At 57.7% G+C, this 11,622-nt stretch overlaps 1 long non-coding RNA gene across 1 annotated transcript; it reads left to right on the top strand.

The window, feature by feature from the left end:
• Positions 1–1,623, top strand: LOC133249976 (uncharacterized). The gene is made up of 2 exons (XR_009737188.1): positions 1–394; positions 489–1,623. It is a non-coding gene; the product is annotated as an uncharacterized LOC133249976 (long non-coding RNA).
• Positions 1,624–11,622: the final 9,999 nt, after the last annotated feature.

Genomic DNA, 11,622 nt, shown 5'->3' with positions numbered 1-11,622 from the left:
GAGGGGAACACCAAGGCGCGGAGTCGGGCCAGCTCCGTCCGCCGAAGCGGGTGCGCCAGGCGCCGCGTGCGGGTGCGCGGACTCGCAAGCCCACCTAGCGGAGCCAAAGTGGCCTCGAACATGAACGTGGAGTACACGGTATGGGCCAGAGGCCCGGAGCAGGAAGAATGGGCGCCGGTCGCCAGAAGGGCGGCCGAAGAGGCGGCGAGGAGAAGCAAGAGCGGCAATAGCCCGCGATCTCGCCTCTCCGCTCGGCTCTCCCTGAGACACCGCAGCGGCGTTGGTCTCTCAGCTTCCGATAGCGTCTGATAGCGGATGGAGGACAGGCGGTCCGCGAAAGCGAGGCGGTGTGCAGGGGGATGGGCTGCAGGAGATGTGGAGAAGGATAGAGGAGGTGAGATACTGGGAAGGAGGCGGGGGCTCCCACCAGAGGGTCGGGGCAGCGGAGGAAATGGGCGGCCCCCCTCTGCTGGTTTCCCTCCCGTCAGAGTGGCACCCGGCGCTGGCCGTTAGCCTGGGCGATCTGAAGTTCAGACCCGGCTGGCTCGAGGGCGAGGACACGTGTGGGTGGAGCGGTCCTCGATCCCGGAGCCACCATCAGGGGACACTGTCTTCCCGCACTACTATTCGGAACTCATACACATGGTGAAGGTCAGGCCAGCTCCGCCCCCGCTTCCAGGCCCCCTTCCCGGGGTTGGGGGGCACTCAGACGACTGGCCTGCGTACTGTGAACCTGTCAGGCTTCCAGGAAGCCCCGAAAGTTGAGGAAGGTGCCCTCCAGCTCTCGAACCCGCGCCTCCTGCCGCCCCGGGTGCTAGGCGTGTCCTTGTAGCGCCTCCACCTCCCCCTCCAGGTGGGACAACCTGTCCTGGAGCAGCCCCAGCTCAGCCAACAAGTTCTCTGTTCGTGGGGCCTGGGGCTCTCCTGGAACATGGCCACGGGTGCCCTGCTCAGCGTCAGCCACGTGCAGGGACACCTGTCCTTCCCGGAACAGCTGAAACAGATGTTTCCACCTTTGGTTGTTTTCTTCAGACATTCTGAGCAATTCCTTCAGTTCAGACACTTCCCTGGACAGATTTTAATAATGTCCCTCTTTCTGTGAAAAGCTGTCTTCGCAGATTTAAGTTTCCTGTCAAACTCATACAAAGCTTTATCCATGAGTTTCAGTCCAGTTCGGCAGCTCTTCCAGCTCCTCCTGTTCTAAGGCAGGGAATCCCTCTCACCCGCTGGAGAGAACTCTCCAGAAAACCAAGACACCCCAGGTGACACAGCACCAGAAGAGCCGGCTAAACCTGGTCCTAGGCCAGAGGTCTCCAGGCCCACGGCCCATCAGCGCCTCGGCAGAGACCCACCAGGGGACTACACCCTGCACGGCTCCAAGCTCCGGCCACGAGGTGCTGGCTTTCCCGAGCCTGTCTCCCAGGGACGCAGCCACCACCAACGTCTGCACAGACAGCCGCCTACCCAGCCCCCACGGTGGAAGGCCGAGGCCTGCCTAGGCCAGTGGTCTCGGATTGCTCCCGACTGGGTGAGGACCTGGATCCCGGGCCTAGGGGCCGAAGTTGGCATTTTTCTCCCTGGGAGCCCTAATGCGACGTGGCCCAGCAACTGCTTGTAAGTGCATCCTGTTTCTGTTGTCTTCCTTCTGCCAGAGCTAGCTTTGCTCCCCACTTCAGCATTTCGGATTGCCAGGGGGCTAGCCGCTGCCCTTCAGGGGGTGAAGGGTCAGTGTTGGAGGGCCTGGAGGGAGGGTCTGCAGGGCTGTGGAGATGCAGATGGGCCTCTCTGCGAGAGGGAGGTTTCCCTTGGCTGAGTGGGGAGCCCATCTTGGGAACAAAGGGGCTGGAGAATGCAGGTGGGCGAGCGCACGTGGCGTTCCGAGGGCAGGCCAGGGGCAGCCCCCCGCCAAAGGCATTGCCAGGTGCAGAGAGGTTGGAAGGAGGCCGTGCAGGCAGATGGAGTTTCGGGGGGCCCTTAATGTGAGGGGACTGCTGCTCTCTGCTGACCAGGGAGTGCTCGGCGCAGACCCCAGCTTCATGGTCCATGAGAAGATGAGGGTCTGTGGGCTTCTGTCTGCTCCTGCTGGATGGCCCTTGGCTGAGAGGGGCCTCAACTGCAGGCAGCTTGGTGGGCAGCGGGCAGGGGTCCGCAGGGCGCTCTCAGCTGCATATGAAGGTGGCCCCTTGTCCTGGGAGGAGACTGAGCCAGACCTTGGACTTTGGTTCCCCAAGTTGCGGGGCACCCAAAGGCCTCTTGGTGCTGGTGAGTGGCAGTCTCCTACTCAGCAGGGCATCCAAGGTGGGGACCCTGGATGGAGAACATGCAACTGCGCATATGTTGCGGAATGGCTGACCGTGGGATGGGGCTTTTCCGGCCACGGGAGGACACTCAAGCCCAGTCAGATAAGCTGGAGGGCCGCCAGGCTCAGCGGGGACCAGGGGCATCCCAGTGTGCATTAGTGACTGACCTTTGCCGGGCCTGGAGTCCAAGGGGACCTTGGTTTTAAGGTGCCTAGGTGGGTGACCACACAAGAGCCTGTGACCCCTGGTCTGTGGCTGCCCTGGACTCTGCAGGGAGCCCACTGAGAGGTTTGCTGGCCCTGGGCAGGAGTCCCGGGAACTCTCCCTATGAGTCAGCGACAGTCATTCGTGGAACACGACGTGCGATGCTGCTCCAAGGTTTACAAGTGTCCAAGTCCGGGTTAGAGGCCGCCCTCTGCTCAGCGCTGAGCTGGAGGCCAGGCGCGTTTCGGGGGCGCTACGCTGGCGTGTGCGGAGCCGGTGTGCGGCCCCGGAGGCCTGAGGGTCCCCTGCGCTCCGGTTCTCGGCGCCCCCGATCTCCCGCTGCGGGAGGGGAACACCTAGGCGAGGAGTCGGGCCAGCTCCGTCCGCCGAAGCGGGTGCGCCAGGCGCCGCGTGCGGGTGCGCGGACTCGCAAGCCCACCTAGCGGAGCCAAAGTGGCCTCGAACATGAACGTGGAGTACACGGTATGGGCCAGAGGCCCGGAGCAGGAAGAATGGGCGCCGGTCGCCAGAAGGGCGGCCGAAGAGGCGGCGAGGAGAAGCAGGAGCGGCGACAGGCACCCATCTCGCCTCTCCGCTCAGCTCTCCCTGCGACACCGCAGCGGCGCCCGGCAGGTGTACCCGCCCCGTGCGTCACCCCGCCTCTCTGTGACGTCACGTACACCTCCGACCAATCGCCAGGCGGCTTTCACCGCTGCGCTCCGCGGGCCAATTGCGGAATGGTCCTCACCTTCTCCCTCCTATCTGGCCCCGCCCCAGTCTTCGCCGGGTCCCTGAGGCCCTGGGGGGCGGAGCGGTGCATCAGAGAGTCGGTCGGGGGTAGGGCGCTCCAGGGGTTGCCATGGTGACGTTAAACCTGCCTGGATGCTAACTCTCCAAAGGCTCCCTTTGGTGTCTCAGCTTCCGATAGCGTCTGATAGCGGATGGAGGACAGGCGGTCTGCGAAAGAGAGGTGGCGTGCAGGGGGATGGGCTGCAGGAGATGTGGAGAAGGCTAGAGGAGGTGAGATGCTGGGAAGGGGGCGGGGGCTCCCACCAGAGGGTCCGGCAGCAGAGGAAACGGGCGGCCCATCTGGTCAGGCGGGTGTGTGCTCCCTAGAGGGATCCCAGCACTCCTGTGCGGGTGAGTCTGTGTGCCACTGGCACAGCGAGGCCAAACGATACTGAATCCTCGGAATCTGGAGCAGAGAAAGGTTTATTGCTGCACGATGCGAGGAGACGCGTGGCTCCCACCTTAAAAACCCCAAACTCCCCAAAGGTTTCAGCAAAGCTCTTTCCTGGGAAAAGTGAGGTGAGTCGTTGCAAACTTCCTGGTGTCAGATTCTTTGTTCTTGAGGTCAGGTCATGGTCAGGTAACAGTGTTCCTGTAAATGTCTCTAAATGAATGCCATTCTCTGTTCTGACAAGAAAAGACAAGGTCTCAAGGCTCAACTTTCACCCTCCAAGGTCCATGTCCTGGCTAAGATGGGGGTGGGGGGGGGGGGGGGGTTGGCGCTCCCTGCTAGGGCCAGTCAGCCTGCCCACGAGTCTTCGTCCAGCACCCAGTCTGGGTCCTCCCACTAGCACCCAGGCCGGGCTGAGGAGGCAGATCTCAGCTGGTGGTGGCCTTGGAGCCAGGTCCCCAGACCCTGTCCAGCTGTCGTCTCTGAGGCAGCTAGGCGCCCAGGACCCAACTGGTCCTCAGTCTCCTCAGGCCCCCCAAACAGCAGGGGGTCAGGTCCCTCGCACAGCAGCCAGGCAAACCGCTGCTGCCCTTAGGTCCCAGTGTGGGGACTGGGGAGACCTTCACTGCCTCTCGGCCTGGGCCCGGCCAGCGGGCAGCATTGGCAAGGGCTGTGGAGCCCAGCAGGACAGAGCCCCTAGCCTGTCCCCCCACCCCATCCACTGGCCTGAGGCCGGGTGAGCAGGAGGGCTCCGGGGTGAAGGCTGGGGTCCGCCTCTTACCTCCCTCTCTGCCTGACTACCACCACTCCCCTGACCGCTGGCCTAACAGGCCTTTAATCACCACCCTGGCAGTTTCTCAGTAGCGGCCGCCTGGTGACTGCTGCCTGGTAACGGTAGCTGTACTGGCCGCTGCACCCAGGCCTGTCCCCACCACACACTTGTCCTTTCTCTGTCACGCACTCATCCTTGGAGACGTCAGCCCCACTTGCTGGCACCGCGACCCTCCTGTCTGTATTTTCCACTGGACAGTCTGTTTTGTCCTTCGGCTTCTGGTGCTTGAACTTCTTGCCTCCCGTTGTAAACACTGCTGCTCTTTTCCCCAGCAGCTGTTTCTTCTATGCCGAATACAATAAATACGAATACATAAAATGTCAGCTGTCCTGGTCTCCTGATGAAATGGGCTCACAGAAAGTAGGCCCATCCCCAGGGGATGAATCTTGACTGGAGGAAAGCAGGCATGGCCCTCTCTTTCCTCTGCTGGAATGGTGGGGGTGGAGAGAACACATGACCCAGTTCTGCCCAATAGAGCTGAGAGGAGCCCTGTTTCGGAGGCAGGTGGTGTTTGGGAAAGTTTCATCTCTTTAAAGGAAGGCGGGTGGTGGAAATCAATCATCACTGTTTTCCTTCGACCTGGTAGGGGGAATGTGATGGGAGGAGATGTAGCAGTCAAAGTGAGGCCGTGAGGAAAGAGCTAAGGAGAATCCCAGAGGAGCTGGTTCAAAGACCTGCCCTTGCTGACCAAATAAACTAATCAACCCCATAGCCTCCGGACTCTGGAGTCTTGTTGGCAAGATCATCACCCCTGCACTGAAGCCATGTTGGGGCAGAAGTTCTGTTATGGGACCCATTTCATTCATTAATTCAGAATAATTAAGTACCTTATTAAATATTTCTTGTGCTGATTCCACTTTCTAATCAGCAAAATCTGACGTGCACAGAGATGATGAGGGGCAGTGGAGAGGATGAAGGCGCAAGGAAGAGGTCCCGGAGTGGACAGACTGTAGACAGAGCCTGAGGACACGCGGACCTGGGGCACCACAACCGCCCTGCAGTCCACCCCAGTGGGCTTGTCCACAGCTTGCTAGCGGGTGGGAGAGACGCTGGGGATTGCTAGGCGGCCTGGAGGTGGTGCTGGGGTGGTGCACCCTGGGAGAGAGACTGGGGAGGGTCACCAGGTGGCCCTGGAGACCAGCCCAAAGGCTGAAGAGGGCAGCCTCAGGGCCGACCCTTCAGGGCGCAGGTGAGGTTCTCCTTGGTAATAAGCCCTTTCCAAGTCCACCCTGTAAACACTCCTGCTGGGATTTCAAACCAGTGCAGGCAGCGCTCCGCCCTGCCCTCCCAATACTATGCCCTCCAGGCGTATCAGCCTGGTCCTCTGTAGACCCCACATAGGGTCTAGCGGGGGTCAGATGACCACATTCTGCCCACCACTGCTGATCTCTGGCTAGGAAGAGGCAAGGGTTCACAGCCTCCATTTTCCATCGCCATTTCACCCCCTCCTGTTCCCCTCCCCCTGGCTCCATTCAAAAAACTAAGATCATGGCATCCAGTCCCATCACTTCGTGGAAAATAGATGGGAAAAAATGGAAACAGTGGCAGATTTTATTTTCTTGGGCTCCAAAATCACTATGGACAGTGACTGCAGCCATGAAATTAAAAGATGCTCGTTCCTTGGAAGAAAAGCTATGACAAACCGAGACAGCATATTAAAAAGCAGAGACATCACTTTGCCGACAAAAGTCCATATAGTCAAAACTATGGTTTTTCCAGTAGTCATGTACGAATGTGAGAGTTGGACCATAAAGAAGGCTGAGTGCCGAAGAGCTGATCCTTTTGAACTGCGGTGTTGAAGAAGACTGTTGAGAGTCCCTTGGACTGCAAGCAGATCGAGCCAGTCAATCCTAAAGGAAATCAGTCCCGAATATTCATTGGAAGGATTGATGCTGAAGCTCCAATACTTTGGCCAGAAGAGCCAGCTCATTGGAAAAGACCCTGATGCTGGGAAAGATTGAAGGTGGGAGGAGAAGGGGATGACAGGATGAGATGGTTGGGTCGCATCACCGATTCAATGGACAGGAGTTTGAGCAAGCTCTGGGAGCTGGTGATGGACAGGGAAGCCTGGCGAGCTGCTGTTCATGGGGTCGCAGTCGGACACGACTGAGCGACTGAACAACAGCAACGCCCCACCTGTGGGAACAAATTTGTGGGGACGAATTTCCCATCAACCTACTTTAACCTTCCAGCTGACCAAAAAAAAGTCTTGTCAAACACCCATCTTCTCTCAGCCCTCTTTATCCTCCCAACAGCCCTCAAAGAGGGGATGTTTCGGGCAGTCCGGTGGTTAGGACTCCGCACTACCACTGCAGGGGGCATGGGTTTGATCTCTGGTCAGGGAACTAAGATCCGTGAACTCCCAGCTGCCCACAAGGAAGGTGCTACTGCAGCCTCCACTGCCATGAACGGAGAAGCAGGCTCAGAGACCACGAGCCCCTGGCCACACCTGCTGCCTAGCGGAGGCCCCAGAACCAAACTGGCCCTGAGCCCTGGGGTCCATGTTCCACTCCTGACAACAGCAGCTTTCCACAGGACTCAGGAAAATGGACACATATGTGTCAGAAATGCCAGATAACCATCTGGAAAGGAAAGCGGAAGTTTATCTGAGCAGAACCTAGGAGCTGAGAACGGGAGCAGAGATCGGCGGTGACAGTGTGAAAGGCCTCCTGGCGGAGCGGGGACGTGGAGGACAGCACTTTCCAGGGACTTCATCTGGATGTGGGCTCTGCTGGGAGCGGCCGGCAGACCCTGGCTCATCCGTGCTCCATCCCCGCCTGTCCCCCCGAGGAGGAGACCCTTTCCCAAGCCCCGATGCCCACTGGTGCCCACCCCCCACCCAGCGCAGGGGAGACAGCGGAGTCCTCAGCTCCTGAGTGTCAGCATCTTCGGTGGCCTTGGTTCCTCGGGTGCTCAGCGCCACGCAGAAGGCTCAGCTCTCATCTCACTGAACAATCTAAGCCTGAACTGGGGAAGTGAGGGTCTAAGGGCCGGGGAATCTTCGTCGACCCTCCCAGCAAGGGTTTGCGGGGGAGACAGCAGCTCTCCCGAGCCTGTCGGGGCGCTTCTGTGCCTGACAGGGTAGGGGCGGGGGAACCCAGGGTCTCCACAGCCATCCCCAGGCACCGCCACCCCACGCTTCCTGCTGGAGGAGGAGAAGCCATTTCTTTGCAGTGAGAAAGCTTCCTCGCCCCTTACCACCCCCCAGCAGACCAACTGCAACAGCACCCAGAGCTGCTGGAGGCCTCTTCCACCCTCCTCCCTTTTGGCCAAACCCTGACCTGCCATCTGGGCCCCTTGTCAGAGGCCCTGTGTCCTCAGCCTACCTGGGCTCCTCGGGATGGACTGTAGCAGAAACAGGAGGCCACTTTCTGGGAGGGCCAGCCCTGAGGAAGGCCGGGAAGGCGACAGGAGCTGCGCAGAGGGCTCTGCAGGTGGGTGGATCCCCGGATGGGCGAATGAGTGGCCAAGATGGACGGTGGGGCGGCTCAGAGGGTGTCTGTGCCAGGTGTGGGGGGCGAGGGAAAGCGGAGCCTGGAGCAGGAAGGGCCTGAGGACTGCCAGGTCAGCTGGTCTCTGTGCACCTTCCCCCAGCATGAGGGGTCTTCCTTCAGGTGGGCCGAGGGGAGCAGGTTTGGAGAGACGGTCAGAACACAGCAGCTGGGGACCCTTGGGGTTGCAGGCATGCCCACGCCACAAGGGATGGCATTCTAGGTGCTATTCTGCACCCGACTGGACCCCCATGCCCTAAGCACTATGTCAGCAGGAGGAGTTCTGTCTGCAAAACAAGAGCAGCTTGGCGTGGGGAAGAATCCATTACTCGCAGAGGTTACTCTCTTTTAGGTTAAGCTGGGTTGATTGGAAAGCATAGCTGAGGGGCCAAGGAGCTAGCAGCACATGCACACAGAGAAGTTTTTCTGGAATCCAGCCTTGGGGAAAAAGAGGTAAGAAAGCAAGAAGGACAAATCACAGAGCAGCAGCATCCATGCTCCAGGAGCGCTGCAGGGGCTGGGCGGCGCGAGCGGCAGGACCCAGAGGAGCTGGATCCTCCGGAATTCTAAGCCTCGACCAGCAGGCTGGAGGGGCCACTGGCTAAGCAGGGGACATACTACAACAGAGCAGGAGGGATGGGGCAGCCCTCGCCCTCGCCTGCTGCAGGCTCTGCGGCCCGCTCCATCGAGGCCCTCCGCAGAAGGACGCCCTGCATGCCCCATGTCCTCCCGGAACTGCTCTTTCCTGGCTTTCTTCCTGGCCCTTGTCAGTGCCTGGCATTATGGGATCTGCTCTCTGTACCCCGTGGCCTGGCAGTTCCACAAGCCAGGCTTTGTCTTTCTTGTTCCTGGCCACGTGCCCAGCCACTGGAGTGGCCCCAGCATATAGGAAGTGCTCAATTAATATTTTTGAATGAGTGAATTGTGGCAGCATATCCCGTCAAAAAAGCCACTAGAGATCAAAGTTCATTGCCCACAAATGAACAGTAATCTCATTGACAGCAGACTTCTCCTCAGCACTGCTGAGCAGTAGCTCCAGATGCTGAGGGGAAAGAACATGCAGCTGGAGTTCTGTGCCCAGCCAAGGGGTCATTCAGGACCAGCCAGGAGATGCCTTGTTTCCTGGCATACAAGGATTCCAAAAGTTTATGCTCAAGCTCTCTGAAAGGATCGTTAAAGCAAAAAGAAAACCAAATCTTGGATACAAGGAGCAACGATGAGCAAAAAAATTGCTGATGTTTACAGCTGAGTGTAAGGGTACATTAGTGAACTGGAGGGTTTTAAAAATAAACTTTTAAACAATTATCTGTGCCTTTAAAAATAATGAGTTTGATTTTAATAATGATACTGATTATAAATGATATCAACACAGAAGGGGCACGTGAGCAAAGGGCACGGGGGCAACCCCACGTGCACAGAAAGCGCCTATGCGCAGTGGACCCCCGGAACGTCCTGCAGTGCTGAGCCGAGGCTCGCTGGCCAGCGCCCACCCTCAGACTTCTCCACCCCTGGCATCCCCAGCTGGGGCCGGGGGCATCTCCACCAGCTCTGATGGACAGCTCTGCAGAAAGATGGATCCGCTGAGGAAGTGAGAGGCCCTCTGGCATGTTGCACCCCAACCAGGTCTTCGGGGGTGAATTGCACCCAGCAGTGAGATATGCTGACGTTCTGACCTCCAGGTACTCAGGAAGTGACCTGAATTGGAGACAGGGTCATCGAAGATACAGTTAAGACGAGGTCACACCAGAACAGGGTGGGCCCTCGGTCCAACATGACCAGTGTCCTTATAGGAAGGCAAGAAAGACGAGAGCACGAGTGGTGATGGAGGCAGAGACTGGAGTCTGCAGCGTTTATCCAGGGAACTCCTGGGGCTCTCAGAAGCTGGAGGAGGCAGGAAGGACCCTACCTGGGAGCATGTGGGAGGAGTGCAGCCCTGAGGCCACCTTGATCTCAGGCCTCTGCCCTCCTTGACTGCAGGACCATAAACCTCTGTTGTCAGAAGCCGCCTGGCTCGTGGGTTCATTGTTATGCTACCCACGTATGGCACCCTGGACTTCTGGAAGCAAACCCGAACCCTCCAGCCCGTGTGCAGTAAGCCCGTCCACGGCCCCAGTCGTGGTGAGGAAAGTGCAGCATTTGTTGTCGGGCGCCCAGCACGGAGCCCACCAAGGAGAGTGGGCAGCCTGGGGCTGGGGGCTGCAGGCTGCCTGCTGAGCCTCTGCACGTTCTCTGATCAGTTGGGGGTGAAGCAACCGGGAGACGTTTCCGGAATCTCAGCGATCAGTTTTCTCATTCCAAGCGGCCTGGGGTCTGTGGTGCATTTCCTGGTAGGCAGGGTGTGTAACTTCTCCCTCCTGGTGGGGCATTCAGTGTGGGCATGACCGCTCAGAGATAGGGCTCAGGATGTTAACTGCAGCCTTGGAGGAAGAACTCAAGGTCCTCGACTTCACGTCTAAACTACTCTTATTTTGTCTTGTTGACTGTTTTCGTTTCTGCATTTTGTCACTTCAGTTAAATTTGCTCTTTAGAATCCAGGGAAGGCCTAGGAGGCTGAAGCTTGTCTGTAAACAAGAGGCAGGCTGGGGATGTGGCCCCCCCAAGGCCCGGCAGGACCCTGCTTGGTTACAGTAGGGAACCAGCACACCAGTTCAAGATGGTTTTCTCTCAAGATTTTTGAATCAATGAAATGGTACAAAGCAACACTTAGCAGGGAGAAAGAGGGGCTTCCGTAGGGGCTTCTGTGGGCCCTGGCTCCCGAAGCGCCTGCTGTCCTGCCCAGCAGCGGGCTCCACACCTGCAGCTCCCAGGTCTGTCCGAGGTCTTTCGATCTGCTCAGATACTACTGTTCTTAATAAAAAAATAATGCAATCTTACGATAGCAACCCAGGAAATAGAGAAGTCCCAAACTTCCAAAAGCAGCTGCCAGCTCCTCACCCGCCGTCCATCTCTCACCCCGTGAGCGTCCTTCGGGACGGCACACCCAGACGTTCCAGCCAGAGTTAGAAAAGGTGGAGGAAGCAGAGGTCAAATTGCCAATATCCGCTGGATCATCGAAAAAGCAAGACAATTCCAGAAAAACATCTATTTCTGCTTTATTGACTATGCCAGAGCCTTTGACTGTGTGGATCACAATAAACTGTGGAAAATTCTTCAAGAGATGGGAATACCAGACCACCTGACCTGCCTCTTGAGAAACCTATATGCAGGTCAGGAAGCAACAGATAGAACTGGACATGGAACAACAGACTGGTTCCAAATAGGAAAAGGAGTATGTCAAGGCTGTATCTTGTCACCCTGCTTATTTAACTTCTATGCAGAGTACATCATGAGAAACGCTGGGCTGGAAGAAGCACAAGCTGGAATCAAGATTGCCAGGAGAAATATCAATAACCTCAGATATGCAGATGACACCACCCTTATGGCATAAAGTGAAGAGGAACTAAAAAGCCTCTTGATGAAAGTGAAAGAGGAGAGTGAAAAAGTTGGCTTAAAGCTCAACATTCAGAAAACAAAGATCATGGCATCTGGTCCCATCACTTCATGGGAAATAGATGGGGAAACAGTGGAAACAGTGTCAGACTTTATTTTTCTGGGCTCCGAAATCACTGTGGATGG

The sequence above is a fragment of the Bos javanicus genome, chromosome 6, assembly GCF_032452875.1.
Source record: "Bos javanicus breed banteng chromosome 6, ARS-OSU_banteng_1.0, whole genome shotgun sequence".
NCBI lineage: Eukaryota > Metazoa > Chordata > Mammalia > Artiodactyla > Bovidae > Bos > Bos javanicus.
Note: the sequence above shows the minus strand (reverse complement) of the source record. Positions and strands in the feature narration are given on the sequence as shown.